At 48.9% G+C, this 17,770-nt stretch overlaps 1 protein-coding gene across 7 annotated transcripts in view; it reads left to right on the forward strand.

Annotated features, from left to right (window-relative positions):
* Positions 1 to 1,219: 1,219 nt before the first annotated feature.
* The window catches only part of Bcorl1 (BCL6 co-repressor-like 1), a 66,711-nt gene continuing 50,160 nt past the window's right edge, over positions 1,220 to 17,770 (forward strand). Inside the window, exons 1-2 of one of the 7 annotated variants that reach the window (NM_178782.4) lie at positions 1,220 to 1,345; positions 2,663 to 2,742. The gene's annotated coding sequence lies outside the window, so the exon portion shown is untranslated. The other 6 variants (XM_006541497.3, XM_006541499.4, XM_006541498.4 and 3 more) reach the window with 6 other exon arrangements.

Raw genomic sequence — 17,770 nt, forward strand, 5'->3', positions numbered from 1 at the left:
ACCTCTCTGGCTTCCTTAGCATAGATAAATATATACTAAATAATATCAATATGTCTGGACATAGAGATTATTTTCCCAAGTTCCTGTTATTTCACATCCTGTTTCGAATCCTTTAGGAACTGTTGACTATGTTTCCTGATACCCTCTGGGTAGAGACAATACCTTGGAAGTCCTCACCATCAGATCAGGGTTGGAGCTGCTAAGAAACAACCTAAGACTGAAAGTCATGTCAAGCAGCAGCTTTCCCTCCTCAAAGCCTCTCTCCTTGGAGTTAATGTAAGTCAGCAGAGTTCGAATGTGGTCCACAAGCCTATAAGCCCTTCAAGTCTCAGGGATGGCCGGCGATATAAACACAGGAAGGATTTATACTCCCTTGGCCTGGCAGGCGGTCGTTAGGGTAAAGGGGAAGGGTCAGGGGACTCAGATTGGTGTCTCAAGAGCCCAGAGGGAAAGCAGGCAGAAACCAAGCCCTAGGTCCTTCTAGGCAGATTTCCCTCTGCAAAGTCTTGCAAGCTTTCCTCTTTATAGACCTTTCGTCCCTTCCTCCCTCGGGTCTCCCCGCCAAACCAGATGCCTCCACACCCTAGCAAGTGATATCCACTGAGGGTGACCCAAGGTTTTTGCAGCCTGGGAGGTTGCCACGAAGAGTGGGCCGAGCGGACTCGGGAGGCGAGGCGAGGCGGCGAGGACCGGGCATTTTTTCTTGCCCTAGCACCTGTCCCACTTCGGCGCCCGGGCTAGGACTGCGCCTGAGCGCGGCCTCAGTGCTGGAGCGCCAGAACCACGCGCGGAGGTCGCCAAGGGTGGGGAAGTGGGGGGCCCGGAGGAAGGGCGGGGTGTCTGGCGGGGGCGTTCCCCTCGGGCGAGACCCCCGCCCTCCTACATAGACCGAGTCAAAAAAAGAAAAAAAAGAAAAGAAAGAAAGAAAGAAAAGAAAAGAAAAAAAACCAACAACAAAACGGGGAGAGCGTGTTACACATCAACCAGGAGCGAAAACGATCGCTCTCCGACCCCGAACGGCGTTGCGGCACCCCCCCCCCCTTCCTGGAGCGGAGGACTGGCTGGGGAAAGGTGGCTCCGTTCTTCCCCGTGGCCAGTGCGGGGTCTGCGGCTGCCCAGCGAGGTTCCGGCTTCCCTGGGGCTGGTAGGGGGGAGCCCCGAGAAGTGCAGGCCCGCCCCCTTCTTCCTCCTCCTTCCCCTCCTCCCCCACGTGTCCTCCGGGAGCCCAGCGGCCTGATCCCAGCACCCCCCCTCCCGCCACCTCCCTCCTACTCCCGCTTCGCCCGCTTCCCGGGCGGTGTGGAGAAGAGCAAAGTTGCGACAGCAGCCGGGGGGCTCTGCCCAGGTGAAGGGGGCGCTGTGACGGGGGCGGGAACGGCGTGGCCCTGCGGCGGGGGCGGGGGGGGGGAGGATAAAGAAACTTGCTTTTCGCAGCCCCCACCCTGCGCGGGTTCGGATCTTGCGTGATCCGAGCCCTCGTGGAGACGCTGCACCGCCGCCAGGACCGAGGCCGGCACCCCGAGCCGGACTCAGATAGGGACCGCGCGTTCCGGCGGGCTGCCGAGGGCAGGCAGGCCGGCACCCGGGCAAGGGCGGGGTGGGTGACCGTGCACCGGACCGAACCGCGGACTCTGGCGGCGTGGGCGCGGGACGAACCGGGACCGGGCCGAGTTGGGTGGCGAAGTAGGACGTGGATTCGGGGGGCGGGGCGCAGCGGGAGGGGGGAGAGCAGGCCCGGCCCGGCTGGCCTGGGCGTGGGGGTGGGGGGCGAGTTCGGGGCACTTGCTGGGCTCTGGACCGAGCGCTAGGGCGGGGCGGCGCTAGGGGCTGGGCCCGACCGGGAGGAGAGGGCGAGGGGAGGGAGAGCAGGGGGTGGAGTAGGGGCGTGGAGTTGCAAGCGGGGTCTGGCCTCGGCCGGGGGCGAAGGTAGATCTGCGGGGCCGAAAGCGGAGGGAGGGAGGCCCGAGGCAGCGCGGCGGCAGCGGCGGCGGCGGCGGCGGCGGCGGCGGCGGCGGTGGCGGCGAAGGCCAGCTTCCGCGGAGTTTGTGCCCGGGCTTCCCAGCTGGGCTCCGGTCGCCTCCCGCGCACAAATGGGGTTAGGGGACTGACTGGTAAGCAACTCCCGGTGTTGGACGGGCTTCCCAGGCGATTCCCGGAAAACCGAGGGAAGACGCCGTCTGCAATATGCCGCACCCCACCACTCCACCTCTTAGCATCTGGATTCTGCTCTTCGGGGTCGGTGGACCCTTCCCCACCACAATCCTTCCAATCTTCCAGCACCCCTTCCGTCTCCCTCTTATCCTTGGCCATCTAAATCTCCTAGTGGTATGCTTTGGAGGGGTGGAAGGCGTCGAGGGCTGCACTTTCCCTCCCTTGGGGGCAGCCTAGTTTGTGTCTTATTCCTGCCAGGTAATGTTGCTTGGCATGGTGTGGACCTGGGGTTTAGATAATTTAAGCCCCGGATCCAAGCTTTTTTGATGGCTTTTAAGGAAAGGGACGGATCCCTGGATTTTCATGACCAGAATGGGGTTTGAGGACTGGAGTTACTCTCAGCTCACTTCCAGTACCAACCTCTTTACTATGAACCATTTCTGTGGGGGCTCGAACGTGGAGGGTGGGATACGGGAGCATTAATGTGCTTTGCTTCTCTGTGTTTCCACAGGGTCAGCGTGGTGAAGGACAGCTAGTGTCAGAGGGAAAGTAGACACTAGTCCAACTACGGCCGCCCCCACTAATACTTCGGTAAGGGGGACACGACTAAGGGGATGCTGGTGGGTTGGGGCCCAGTATAAGAGTAGAGGTGGGTAGTCGCCCCCAGGACTCTTTCCTGGCGGGGAGAGAAAGGCGAGCCCCTACTTCGGGGAGGGTTCCGGGGAAGGAGATGGAGGGTGGCGACTGGGGGGGGTGCGGGAAGAATGGAAGAGTCACACCCTGCTTGCAAGGGGAGCCTCCCTTAGGCTCCTGGGAAAAGGGGACTGAATACGTGTGCTCTGTGGTACCAGGGCAGGGGAGATCTGGGGATGGTTCAAAGAGTGATTTGCACACTGGTTCTGGCACTAGTGGCCTGAGAAAGTCAGGTTGGGGCATAAGGTGGAGAATGTTGGAAGGAAGGCAGACAACCAAGCCTCTGGCCCCAGTGCCCAGATCATTTCCCTTCCTCAACCTCCCTCCTAAGGGGCATCGGGGTGGGGGGCGTGGAGCTCTTGGAGCCCCGCGGATTGAGTGCCTCCGCCTTTCTTGGGAGTCTATCTTTTTGCCCAGCTTGCTACAGCTACCACTGCCTCTCTCTCTGGAATCTGCTCGGTTCTCTCTGCGATCCCCTCCTCCTCCTCCTCCTCTCCCCTCCCCTCCCAGTGTCACCGGGGCTGCTTGGCTCTGCCCCCTTCGCCGCCGCTTGCTCCCAGCTTTAGTCCCTCCTTCTCATGCTTGCTCCCTCCCTTCGCCTCCTCCTCCCCATCCCCCCCCTCGCCAAGGCCGCATTCTGGGAGTTGTAGTCTCTTGCAGCGCTGGCAGGCGCCGCCCGCGAACAAGGCTGGACTCGACTTCCCGTCGAGCCCTGCGACCGGCACCCACTCCACCAGGCTTCGCTCACACACACAGACACACACACACACACCGCTCTCCCCCTCACTCTTTCGCTCGCCGCGGCGCTGCCAGTGTGTGGCTCTGTCTCTCCTCCGCTTTGCTGAGCCCTCCCTTCTTCCTCTCAGTTCCTAGAGTCCGACCGCCGCCGCCGTGAGAGGAGAAGGAGGTCGGTAGCGATAAGGGGCGGAGGGGGGCATCGGATGCCGGCAGTGTTAGGCGGGTGGTGGTTCAAAGAGGGTGAGAGGGAGCTCGGGTGGCGGCCTGAGCCTCCCTGCGGAGCCGACCCGGGAACAGGTGCGTCTTTTTTCTCTCTCCCCCAACCCCTCCACCCCTTTTGACTCCCTGGCTTTTTCGTATTCCCCCACCCGCTTCTTTCTATCCTAAGCCTTTCCCCAACCCTGTCCGTTCCTCTTCCCTTAGCTTCTCAGCTTGCCCCCCGGGGGCGCCGTCCTCTTCGTGTCCCCGGACGTAGAGCTCTCGGGAGCTCTCTCTGTCCTCGCCCCTCCCTTCGGGACAGCTCCCCTCCACTTCCACCTTCGTACCCCATCCCTGCCCTGCCCTATCCCCTTCTCGACCTCCTTCTCTTTTAGCCAGGTGAGACTTGTTCACCAGGATCCAAGAGAGTCTTCCCCTCGGCTGGGCGGGGGTCTCCATGGAAACGGGGGTCTGTAGATCCTGGGGCGGGGGGGGTAACCATAGGAATTACCCCACTGAACAGAAAAGGAGGTGGAGGCTATGGTCTTGGAAGTACCTGGCCCCAAACCCTGATCCATCCAAGGATCCGACGATCCGAAGGGAACCTGGCCAACAGGGCAGGGCGAAAAAGGGCTTGTTATTTTTTGGGGGGGGTGGTGGTGTCCGTGATGAAGTCTTGAAGAGACCGGGAGAAAATGCCCTCCAACCTTAGAGGTGGAGGTGCGACGGGAGCTCTCTCGGGGTTGCTTTCTCCTCTTTTCAGGGGTGCAGGAACCGTAGGGTAAGGGGTACCCCTAGGTGGCGGCGGGGCCTGGGTTCGGGAGTGGGAGTGCTGTGATGGGGGCAGGGGCAATTATCCGAGTCCCTGGAAAAAAGGCGGGGGATGACTTCGGAGCGCCCAAGCTCCGCTGCCCTCGCTCTAGGGGCGGGGGCTACCGGGCCAGGCGAGGCGGGGAGGGTGCTCAAATTGAAGAAGGATGAGATGGGGGCAATTCATACTGGCCCCGGCAAGCCTGGTGGGAGACCCAGCTGGCTTGCAAGCCCTCAACCCGCTTCGCGCCAGGCCTGGAGGCTAGGGGTCTGGGAGGAAAGCAGAGGGCTGGAAAGGAGGGAGGCTCCGGTTACGGGGCCGGATTTCGGGATCAGGGGCAATCCCCTGGCCCTTGGAGAGGGAGGGAGAGGGATGGCCGCGAACCCCAGGGTTCCCCCACCCTGCTTCATAAGGGGCGTGAGGAATGGACAGCAGGCCCAGCGGAGCTGGATTCAAGCGGATCGTGGCCAGGGAGTGGGGGGGCTTAGTGGTGGTCTTCGGGGGGGAGTAGTCCGGCGGCGGGGCGGGCGGGCGGGGCGTGGGGCTCCGGCGGGCGGCGGGGCGGGGCCCGGGCGGCGCTGCTGCCGCTGCCGCCGCCGCCGCCGCTCCTGCTAGGGCCGCCGCCGCCGTTGCTGCCGCCGCCGCCGCCGCTTCTGGGCGGGGAACCGAGGCCAAAGAGAGTCCCGTGCCGGGGCAGAGGGCGCAGGCGGCGCGCGGTGGGGAGGGGGGCTTTCTGCGGGCGGGGGCAGGCTGGGGGTGGAGTCCCCGACGGGGGGCGGTACGAGCTAGGACGACGACGAAGAGGAGCCCCGGGGGCCCGGTGCGTGGAGGACGAGGTGCTGGGAGAAGGAAGGGGGGGGGGTGGGTCCCGCGACGGGCCTCGTGGGCTTGGCTCCCGGAGGTTCGGCTTCGGGACGGAGCCTTGTGGGGGCGCCCAGAAGCCAGGAAAGGGATAGAGGGGTGAACTGGACGGTGGAGGGGGCCCTCCTCGCCGGGGTCCCGTGGAGAGGAAGGCTGGGCCAGAGGGACGTCCGGGCAAGGCTGGGAGGAGCCGGCGGCACCAAGGCTGGGGTTTTCGTGTTATGGAGGTGCAGGAGATTGTTGTATCGAAAGATGTGGTTGAGGGGAAAGGCGGGAGGGAAGCACGCTGCAAACCCAGGAGGCCCAACACCACAGGCCGTTGGGGGTGCCCTTCTGTTCCGCTCAAGCTTCCCCTCCTCTCCCCATTAGAAGCACTGTGTTTTTGTTGTATTGTTTTGAAAATTTCAAGGTTGCCTGATCAAACTGTCGACGTGGTGATACTTTCTTATTCTTGCTGGTTTCTAGAGTAGACAGTCAGGACAGGCTTCAGTTGGCGAGCATTCTTCCAGCCCAGCGTTTTGGGGGCTCTTTGCATGCCCGTGGGAAGGGGGCTTGTGAAGCAAGGCACAGATGAATACTCTCAAGGCGATTTGGAGGTCGTTCCTATGACACTGGGTAGAGGGCAGCTGCAGATAGCTTTGGTCAGACTTCTGGGGTACACTCGAAGGCTTCAAGTGTTAGTCCCATGCGTCTTTCAACTTAGAAGACTATTTCTCGGAATCACACTGCAGAAACGTTTCATGGGGAAAGAAATGGGGCATGAATTTGGAGTTGGGAGTTGATTAGGCTCATAATAAAATTCAAAGGATGGCTGGGAGTTACCATTTTAATGGTCATCTAGCGCTGTTCTGTTTAGTGTGTCTTGTCCTTGAATGTTAGCAGTGAGGGGCCTTTCTTATTGGGGAGACTGCAGGTGGCATAGTCAAAGCTAAATTTGGGCAGAGTTTTAGGATACTCGAATGTGATGTCACCTGGTGGTACTGAAGATGACAGTCTGTAGGAAAGAAACTTACAAGATTCCACTGGGGATTAAAGAGATAATCCCGCACCAAGAATCACCCAGAGGCTCCAAAAGGCAGTAAAAGGTTGAGAAGGAACCTGTAAAATTTTGACAGAAACAAAAGTAGCAAGCCAAACAGAGGGAGCAACAGGGACATGGTGAGTCAAGTTAAAAGAATCCAAAGTTCCATTATGCACTTGAGGCTTGCCGTGGGCATCTTGAGTAGTTCATGAGGACCTCGGTGGCAGGTAGTTTTTGCACCTGAGGAGATTATTTTGAGGTGGATCTGGGAGATGGGAGCCCCCAGGGCTTGGCACAAAAGCTCGCTAAAATGGACTTTGTTAATGGATTTTCATGTACACTTGAGTGCAGGCATTAGTGAAAAGATAGACACTCGGAAAAAATGAAATTTATTCTTGTGGGTATGAACTAATCAAGGGAAAGTCACTCTTAAACTGACTTTTGAAAGTCTGACTCTTTATAGGCACAGACCTTTAATCTCAGTACTCAGTGGGCAGAGGCAGGTGAGTCTCTGGAGTTAAAAGGCCAGCCTGGTCTACAGAATAAGTTCCAGGATGGCCAGGGCTACACAGAGAAACCCTGTCTAGAAACCTTCTGAATCTCTTACTAGCTTTGCAGAAACAGTATGTAGGTTCCTTTCCATTCTGACCCAGAGGTGAAGAGAGCTAGATACCTAGTTGATACAGGAAGGGGAAGAGATGCAGAAGTCTGGCTTGAATAGACTAGTTCTGTAAAACAGTAATAAGGAAGGGACGGCTAATTGTTGGAATAGGGCAGGGTAAAGCTAAGTGAGTCCTAGCCAGCTTTGCTGTTGTCAAAGTAGAGGGACGTTGTATGAGAAATGGGGCCATACCAAGGCACTCTTCTGGATCTAGCTTTTTTTTTTTTTTTTTTTTTTTTTGATTTGCCAGGACTGGTAGAGAAGATGTGTGGCATCCTGGAGATTGCCTTTCTTTCTTACTGGCTTTGGGGCTCTTGGGAAGCAGAGGAGGTTTCTCTGGGGGTGTGTATCTGAGCCTTATTCATGATACAGTTCCCTACCCTGGCAAGGAAATGCTTGGTGAAGGTGGCAGAGGATCTCAAGCCTTGATTAATCTGTGCTGTGAGCTTTAGGGAGGAGCTTTGCTGAGAGAAACAGAATCATAGGAGCAAAAGAGGCTTACCACTAGAAAGAAGGAAGGCAAAAGAAGTCAGGGAGAGGGGACCATAGGGCAGGGAATGGGGGAAGGAAGATGAAGATGAGCATCATTGTTCCCATGTCAGGTCTAACTAAGAAGAAAGCAGTAAGTTGAAACCTCCAGGGTAATGTTTTCCAAAGAAAGTTCGAAGAACCCTTAGGGCTCTCTACAGTTTAGTACTAGAATTGCTAAGGCTGGAGTAAGAAAGAAGATCTTGGATAAAAATAGGCTAGGAAGAAACTGGCATTTAGAAAGAAATATAAATATATTTACCCATAAAGAAGGAGAGGTAGTATCCATATTAAGAATTTAAAATGTACAATGTGGGCTGGGCATGTAAAATGCTTGCCTAGAATGTATGATGGCCTGAGTTCAAGCCTTAGCATTGAAACGGAAAAAAATAAATAAATAAAACAAAACCCTACAATGTGAAAGAAAAGCAGATCATTAAAGAGCCAAAGGAGAGAGGCATTCAGATGCTGTTCAAAGCTGGGATTGAGGAGTGTAAAGATTAATTTTTGATAGTCACTACTGTGGGAGGACCCAGGAAACAGAATAGCTGGGATTAAGCTGAAACATTTCTTAGCAAATCCAGATGAATGTCAAGATTCTGAATGGGAAAGGGGAGTCTTGGTCCCATCTTGAGTGGAGAATAGGAGAAAGTGGGACTACACCAGTTTTTCCAGTCTGTAAGCTGGAGGAATCCTAGATATAAGGAGGTAAGCAATAGAAATTCCAGAGCAAAACAAACAGGATAAAGAACAGGGACCTGAGAGCCTTGGGCCAGAATTGAACAGTAGAGTTAAGGGCACCAAAAAGAGACTTTAATCAGGATTTGACTGGACTATGTTTACACTGGTTTGTGAATTCTAGGTGGAGCTATCTGGGATGGATTGGGTTGAATATATAGAGCTTTCCCAGGGTCAGCTAGCCTCTTAAGAAGCCATGCAAGAATTCTGTGCTGAGTTTGGATGGGAACATGAACACTAGAGGGGAATGGAGAGACTAGAGAGTGAAACTTGCTACTAATTGGACAGGAAGGGGGAGAAAACACGGAGGATGGCTGTGTGAAGGAAGAGGGGGCACTTAGATCAGTGGGAGTTTTTAGAAAGGAAATTTCTTAATGTTAGCATTGGAAGTCAGTCTGAGTCTGTGTCTGCTCGAATCTTTAGTGCCAGGATAGCTAAAGAGGGAGGAAATAAGTAATCTCCCTTTGTGTCACTAGGGGATTCGAGGGCAGTATTTTATATGATCTCTTATATGAGCCAGGTATTATTCATGCCAGTCTGTAAAATGTAGGAAATCGTCCTCTTTCTAAATCATAGCCTTTCCTGCTGTTCATAACTTTAAAATGGTCTTTTATGTTGAAAATGTTCTTTTAGCGAACTAAAGTTGTGTTCTGGTCAAGAGCAAAACGTAACTCTGTTTCTGTCTCCAAAATTCCAGTAAGCTCTTGTAGTATTTTTTTTAAAGCAGTAGCAACTCTTTCCTCATAAAACATGTAAAAATTTATCATTTTTAGCATAGTAAGTGTAGATTTGTTAAGGAACAATGAGAAAAACTTTGGAGTATGTGCATGGGGGTGGGGGGGGGCAGGCAGGGAACAATACTCTGATAGGTTGACTATTTTATTTATTTATTTATTTTGTCTTTTTTTTTTTTTTTTAATGAGATATGGCCTATGGAGACCAGACTGGCCTTGATCTCACAGAGATTTGCCTGCTTCTGTCTCAGCCTTCCAAGTGCTTGGATAAGAGTGGGTGATACTATGCTTAGTTTCCTCCCTACCACCCCCCACTCCCCCCCCCACCTTTAAAGAAAACTGCAGGTCTAGTGTTGAGGTGGTGTTTTCCTCTTTGTTGGTAGATAAATTGTGATGAGTTTGAAGATGTGGCTTGTTCTTTGTAAAATGCTGTGATTTTCCGATTTCCCCAGTAGAGTTAAATAAATAAGGCAAGATGTGGCTTCATTTGTATTTAAAGATTTTAACTTGGGCTAAAGATTTGGGAAGGCCTGAATTCTATGTAGCAGCAGTTTTGGGGTTGAGACATCGTTACTATCTGCTAAGAAACAAAATTTCCTTACCTCATTACTAAGATCTATCTTAGTGTTGATTCCATTTAAAGCTACAGTAGAATTTTGCCACTGCAGGGCTATGAGGACACCAAGGAGGTCTTTCTTTTTCTGAGTTCTGTGAAATGTATAACACACAGATATGATCCCAGGGAGGAGATCCACTGAAGACTTGGATCTATGAGAGGATTGAATATATTTTCTCATGAAGAGTCTTTACTCAGTTGAACTTGGGTCTTCTGCCTTGCCCAGGTGGCCTTGCATCCTAATTAATCTCCTTTGGAGACAGAGCTGTGTCTGGTCCTTGTTGTTCAACTTTCTAATAGTATGGCAGGAAACAAGTCACTAACTTTCCTGAGCCTCAGTGTTCTTATCTAGACAAGGGAGATGATACTAAATATCATAGGATGGTTAGAATTCTATCAAATAAAATGTATATAGGCACTGCTAAGGTACTTAACAAATGGAATATATTTTTAGAACTAAAATTTCTTGTGTCTTATGACGTTACTTACTACATACAAGGCAGAATGAAACTAAAAATTCATTCTGCTATCCACCCCTCATATTAGCCCTTTGTCCTTTTTCTCTGTAATTCTTTTTGATTAGTAGACATCCAGGGTTTATTGCATGGTAGGAAGTAATACCTTAACACATTGCTGCATCTGCCTCAGAGGTGGAGGTGGTAGTTGCTTTTACGGTTGTGCCATGACAACATCTACTCTTTCTGGACAGGAACTGAAGACTGAATATCCCATTGAAACTTTAAGGGATCTTTTGCACCAGAGCTATCAAATTCCCTGAAGCTGCCTGATGTAGGTGCTGGGAACTTAACTAGGGTTCTCTGCAAGAGCAATATATACTCTTAACCACTGAGCCATGTCTCCAGCCCAAAATACTGCTTTCAGTAAAGGACTCTTGTGTTATATTATGGCTGGTTAAGTGTTCTAACTATCTCTGGAAATGCTCCGAAAGCTGATAGAACCCGGAGCTGATGTGCTTCGATGATAAAGATGCTCACCAGTGATTGAATGGGAGAGAATAATACTGGAGAAAGCTCTGGGTTCCCCAAACCAAACTTTCTGGGCAAAGGAAAAACAGTGGCCTTCAAAGTAGATCTCCTCTCTGCAGCTGGAGTGGACTTTGGTGTCAACAATTGGGTCTCTGTTAGTTTTGCCAATACAGGGAGAGACTGAGGACAGGCCAATTGAAAACGGCAGATTGGCTGACAAATTAACGGTTTTTCTGTTTGACTTAGAAAATGCATTGTTATTTTCTACCTGTCCTCTAGCCCTGAGATTTACCTACCTATTTTTCTTCTGTTTAGGCAAATATTATGGCTGTTCCCTGAGCACACATCTACTGGTAGTCCATAAGTCTCCTGGGTTTAAAAGGTAGCTGTGGGTGCAGCACACCAAGATAGTTGGGGAGTCGATTTTATTATTTTGCTTGGCACAATTTTAGTTGAGTTCTGTGTTTCTCTTTATTGTAGAAATAAAGCAGGAATAGAGTTGAAGTGAGAGCAAGGCAGTAAAAGAAAGACTTGCATGCAGTGCTGTTTTGTTTATTTGATGTGTATGCCCGCATGTGCACATGTGAACGAACATGTGTATGCACGTGCATGACAGCTTGCAGGAGTTGGCTCTCTCCTCCCACCATGTGGGTCCCAGGGATTAAATTCAGGTCATGAGGCTTGGTGGCAAGTGCATCTCACTGGCCATGTTTTGTTTTGCTTTTGAGACAAAGTCTCATTGTATTGCTCAGGCTAGTCTTGAACTTGTGCATTCAAGTGATCTTCCTGTCTCGGTCTCCTGAGTAGCTGGGACTGCAGGTATACAACGTTGTGCTTAAATATTTCTACCTGGGTACCTGGTCTCTCTATGATATAGTAAAAGGGTGGTTTTCCCTAGTAGTTTATTTTAGCAAGCTATTGAGCCATATTGTGTGTCTTATATTATGCTACACCCTGTTGGGAGGGGGCTAGTAAATCTATAGGTGGGTAGGAGAGTGAGTCATGGAGTTTGCATACTGTGTAATAAGAGGGATAAAAATAAAATAATAGCTTCTAATGAATTATATACATAATCTATGTAGTCATAGCAGAGCCTCATCTTCAGATAAAAGAACAGAAAAAGTAACCTGATAATGGTGTCTCCAAATATTCATGTACATTTATGGTCTAGGAGAGGTTTACAGAAGCAAACCTTAAATGAGGAGGAATCCCCTTTACATGAAAAAGTCCATGTCATACCTACAGTACACTAAATGTTTTCAGAGACCCACTGAAGACCAAGATGGAGGAAAGCCAACTCTTATTTTTGGATTAACAGAAATTAGAAGTCTCACAAAATGTTTCTATTTACGTAGATGTCTTGCTGAAGTAGCTTTGCTGATTGATTTTATAATGCAGACTTAAGTTTTGTAGGTATCTGTGACGTGTAGACGTTACACAAGAACTTTTAAAGGATTTATCCTCTCTGTTTCTCTCTGTCTCTGTCTCTCTCTGCATGTGTCTATATGAGTGCAATGGTGTGTGTGTGTGTGTACATGTATGCAGTGCCTACAGAGGACAGAAACATCATTGGACTCCCTTGAGATGCAGTTCCCAGGCAGTTGTAAGCCACTTGACATAGGTACTGAGAAGCAAACTCTAGTCCTCTGGAAGAGCAGGGAGAATTCGAAACTGCTAAGCCATCTTTCCAGCCCCATCTGTATAAAGTCTTATTAGCTGGAGCTTGATTTTAGTATAAAGTTATTAATACAATGATATGTTTTTCCTAAATAGAGCAAATAAGTTTCTTTTACTACAGGAAAAGAAAACGAATAGTGTTTGAATAGTAAGAGGGAAAATCAAGGCAGAGTGTAGATGAGCTAACGCAATCTGATGGCATGAAAATGGAAGTAAACCATGAAAACTTCGCTTTTGGTTCACATCATCCTCAAAATATACCTCTGGCCCCTGCAAGTGCCTCTGTGTTATGCTCAGTTCTTGACTAATAAGATGAATATATTATCTGGCATAGTGAGATGGTCTTGAGGTGGCTGAGAAATGGAGAAGGGGAGTATTTTTTAAGGTTTCTACCATAGTTTAGGCTATGGGTCCTGTAATACATCACTGTTCCAGGTGATGGGACACTGGTGCTCTAATACTGTTGCTATCTGATTACATTCATCTTCTTCCTCTTCCTCCTCCTCCTCCTCCTCCCTCCTCTTCTTTCTTCTCCTCTTTATCTTTTTGAGACAGGGTCTCACTATGTGTTACAGGCTGTCTCTGAACCAACTGCATAGCCCAGGCTGGCATAAAAGTAACCTCTCTAAGTTCTAGGTTTATACCTCCACACTTATGTCATGAATGGATTATGGCTGTTCCTAAATATCGAGTCATCTCTAAAAGCATGGGGTTTAGCAGCTACAGTAGTGAAGAGATCGAAAGGGTGTATATAATAGTTAGGATTCCATGTTAGTGCTCTCAGGAGCTCTGTGGAAAATTGTAAGCCTTGGCCGTCTAGTCACTGAGGTGACTGCCCAGCCTCCCAAGGTAACTAAATTCATCAGAATGAGTAAGCTCTCATGTGTTTAATAGATAGTTAACTTTCCTTTGTATCCAGTCTCATAAATGTTTATAGGCACATGTTTTAAACATGGTGGTACCCAAGGAGTCTATGAAGGCATCCAGGCTAGAATCATATACAGGTAATTTCTTAAGTCTTCTTGTTAAATACAAGAATTGTATCTTGGAAGAAAATGCAATATCCCCTGAGTCTGCTCTCATATGATAGACACCAGTGGACATATTCAGAATAAAAGAAAGAAAAACCAAACTTAAGTGACCCAGAAAACGTTAGAATAGATTTAGTTAGATCAAACGGACAGTTTTTTTTAATACGTTTTATTAGGTATTTTCCTCATTTACATTTCCAATGCTATCCCAAAAGTCCCCCATACCCTCCTCCCCACTCCCCTACCCACCCACTCCCACTTTTTGGCCCTGGTGTTCCCCTGTACTGGGGCATAAAAAGTTTGCGTGTCCAATGGGCCTCTCTTTCCAGTGATACAAACGGACAGTTTTTTTAAAAAGGTGTTATATTCTTGAGGTGATTGTTTCTGGTTGATCCTTGTGTGTGTGTGCTATTGCATGGGGCTAGAAGGGAAGCACGGGAAAGCAGTTGGGACATTTCTATGTCACTCAAGTTTCAGGGATGATAGCTGATTAGTAGCTAGAAGAGATGAGGGGGATAGAGGTATGAGGGAGGGCAGGTAGCAGAATAGAAGACCATTTTTCCATGGGAAATGACTAAAACAGAGCACTTTCAGGGGGAGAAAACATTCTCATTGGGTTAAAGCTTGGGGTATGTAATTAAATGGGGAAGCACAAGTGTTGTTAATATCCTGTTCAATACACACAGAGGGAGGCAGAACAGTGCTGCTGCTTTCCCCAAAGTGAGCTGGTAGGGTAACCTTTCTTTTGCCTTTTTAAAGTTTTCTTCTTATAAGAGTATTGCCCAAAGTTCTGCATTTCTATCAGAACAGTAGGACCCAAAGTTAGTTTTCTTTCATTAGTCACCACCGGCCCAACCCTCCTTCTTAAACTGTCTACCGGCCACAGCTATAATCTCAAGGACAGATTTAGGGCCAAGCTTCAAGATGAATATTTTCTGTTTTTTTTTTTTTTTTAAGTCATAATTGCTTCCAGGTCAAAGGTCACTAAGCAGTGTGGGCCAAAAGGAGTCTGAAAGAGTACTGCCAGAGTTGTTTTACCTGAGACCCTGTCCTGATGTTGAGCTCAGCCACAAGGAACAGACAGGTGTCACACATGGGTTAGAGAGACTGATGTGACCTGTGTATCTACTGCCACCTTTGCTCATCACTAATTGAGTCTTTGGTTGCAAAGGGAGGAATGAAGATTTTGACAGATTCGAGGTTATAAACTTTAAAAACACCATCTATGGTGGATTATGTCTGTAACCAAAGCACATAGAAAACTAAGAAATGAAGATTGCCTCGTGTTTAAGACCAGCCTGGGCTACATAGTATGGGTAACAGGCCAAACTGGAATCCATATCAAAATGCTGTTTCCAAAATCAACAAGCAAGCCAGGCGAGGTGACATATACCTGCAGTCCTAACACTCAGGAGACAGAAGCAGGCAGATCAGTAATTCAAGGCCAGAGTCAGCTCTATAGTAACTTTGGGGCCAGTCTGAGTGTTGTGGAAGTCCATCTCAAAACAAAACAAAAAAACTAATCCCAAGACCCCAAGTTGATAAACAAAAACCCATTATCTACTTCCATGTAAAATATTTGTCAGATTCTTTCTCTGATACTTTGCTCTTTTGCTTTTTTGTTTGTTTTGTTTTTGAAACAAGGTTTCTCTATGTAGCCTTGGTTGTCCTGGGACTTACACTGTAGACCAGGCTGGCCTTGAACTTAAAGATCCCTATCTATCGGTACCCTCCAAATGCTGGGATTAAAAGTGCTGGACACCATAGCTTAGCCATGCTTGGCTTTTAATTGTCGTGGAATCGACTTTTGTCATCTTCCTTTCAAAACAGATTCTGCCCTTTGGTAAGATCTTGGTATTTTAGGGCTGCTCATTTCCTATTTGTGATGCGCCTAACCCTGACTGGGGGCATAACTTGTTATATAGAACCTCTTCTTCCTTTTTTTGATAACACATTCTCTTTAAGCTTTTCTAAAATGCTTCCGTGCTTCCCCACAGTATTTCAGTTTGGCTTGTGATGGTGAAATCTTTCAGGTTCCCCTATTTCATTTTTCCCGTTTGGTTGCCGTGTGTGTGGCCTCTTCTTTCCATGCTCTAGCTTCTAGCACATTGTCTTTGCTTTTGCAGTTTTTTTTCTCTCTCTCTCCCTCCCTCCCTCCCTCCTGCTCTTTTCACCCTGTTAACATTATTGCCCTCCCATTACTCCATTCCTGCCTTGGTGTCCCCTACTCTAGTATGGCTGTTATGGCAGATGGTGTACTTTATTCAGCCTTCTTCCTAGGCACATTTCCTAGGATCCCAGTCAGTCTCTGCTGCTAGCTACATAGGCATCCTGAATGGCTAAGTTGTCTTTTTTCAGGCACACTTGCTGCTTTGAGCGGGTGGAACTTGTGTTCTTCATTGTCCTTATCATGAGTTAGATAAGACTTTTTGAGTGACTTCGACCAAAGTGAAGATAGTTTACAGTGGTCCCTCTCAGTGCTTTGCAGGCAGTGGCAGCATTTGAGTCTTGGGTCATGCAGCTTATTCCTAACAATGACATAGTTGTGACACCTGGGAAAACCCTTTGAGGTATTTCATATCCCTGTGCCTGTGATTTCTGGGTCACTTGGGATTACCGGGTTTCTTCTAAGTTCCTTTTCCGAACTTTGCCTTCACTTGTGGGCAAAGAAAGAGAGAAGGAGGAGGAAGCGAGAATGCGACTATCCCTGTGGGTACAGTGAGTGGAAGCACGTGGATCATGTGCGTTTGTAAGGTTTTTCTTTTTCTGCTCACCTCCACTGTGTACCTATGGTGAGCTTTATAGTGAGTGATTGCTAACTTGATTAGACAGGATGGAACAAAACGAGATCCTAGGCTTACTGAATCAGAATGTGTGGAGCTGAGACCTAAGATACTATTTGGAAGCAGCTCCTCAGGGACCTTGGCTGGTTGCATTGACTGTTCTGGTCCCGACTACTCCTTTGCCAGTGGAAGCCTGTTTCCTAGTGCAGCATTTGATGCTTCTATTGGCTTTTTCTCTTGCTACATGAATCTTGCCTTCTTATGTAGGCCACTTAGTTCAGTGTCCTGCTTGTGTGTCTGCTGTTTTCCACCCCTTGAGCACAAAGACTACTGTTAATTAGCAACAGTGAACTTCAGATGGTCAGGAGTACTGCTCTGATAAAATCAGGAGAAAAGTTACAAGGCCAAGATTTAAGAAGATGCCCAATTTTCAAGATTTCATGGGGGCCAGAGAGAAGGTTCAGTGGTCAAGAAGAATGTTACTGCTCTTACAGAAGACAGAATTTGATTCCCAGCACCCAAATCAGGTGGCCTATAGTGACTTCTCTAACTCCAGCTTCAGGGATTCAACGCCTTCTGGTGTCTGCACTCATAAGTACATACACACACACACACACACACACACACACACACACGTTTAGAAATAGTGAAAGTCAATTTTAAAAGAGATTTTCTGAAAGCAGAGGTATCCAGAGTCAGTTTTGCTCTCTAGGTTGTTACACACTACATCATGAACGTGTTTGACTTTAGCTTCCGTTTTGTTTGTTTTGCCTCTACCTTTCCTTTCATGTTTTGTTGGGCCTAAAAGCTCTTTATCTAGGGGATGTTTGGTCTATTGCTGTTTCCAAACACTGAGAATCCCCCTTTGACTTCTGTCCTGGACCTGCAAACAGCTTATCTCTTCAACACAGAACAGAAATAATTCTGAGTGAAAAATCATGTGGTTGGAGCCAGTGGTGGTGGTGCACACCTTTAACCCCAGCACTAGGGAGGTAGAGGCAGTCGGATCTCTGAGAAGGTTTTCTGTGTAGCCCTGGCTGTCCTGGAACTCCCTTTGCAGACCAGGCTGGCCTCGAACTCAGAGAGATCCACCTGCCTCTGCCTCCTGAGTGCTGGGATTAAAGTCATCTGCTGTCTCCTTATGCAGCCCAGTCTGGCCTTGAACTCTCAGTCCATTTTGGATTACATGTACCACTAAGCCTAGGGAATAGGGTCTTTGTTAAAAACGTTTCTAAAATCACCCCAGTGTTAGTAATGTTAAAAGGTAATCATCAGGAAAAAGGTAAGGCATTATGACTCCAAATACTGGAAAGGGAACACATGGTACGGGTCTGATTTTTCTTCCTAATTAATGAGAAAGCTAGACATGTTATAGCTACTGTAAAGCTAGATGTGTAAAGCTAGACATGTTATAGCTACTGTCAAGAAAACGTCAAGAATCACAAATTTATGTGGAGTAAAGGAATTAGATGTAAATGGAGGTGAAACTGGGTTTTCCACAGTGAGGCAGAGGTTGGGGCAGGAGATCAATCCGAACTTTATG

This window comes from Mus musculus, chromosome X (genome assembly GCF_000001635.26).
Source record: "Mus musculus strain C57BL/6J chromosome X, GRCm38.p6 C57BL/6J".
Taxonomy (NCBI): domain Eukaryota; kingdom Metazoa; phylum Chordata; class Mammalia; order Rodentia; family Muridae; genus Mus; species Mus musculus.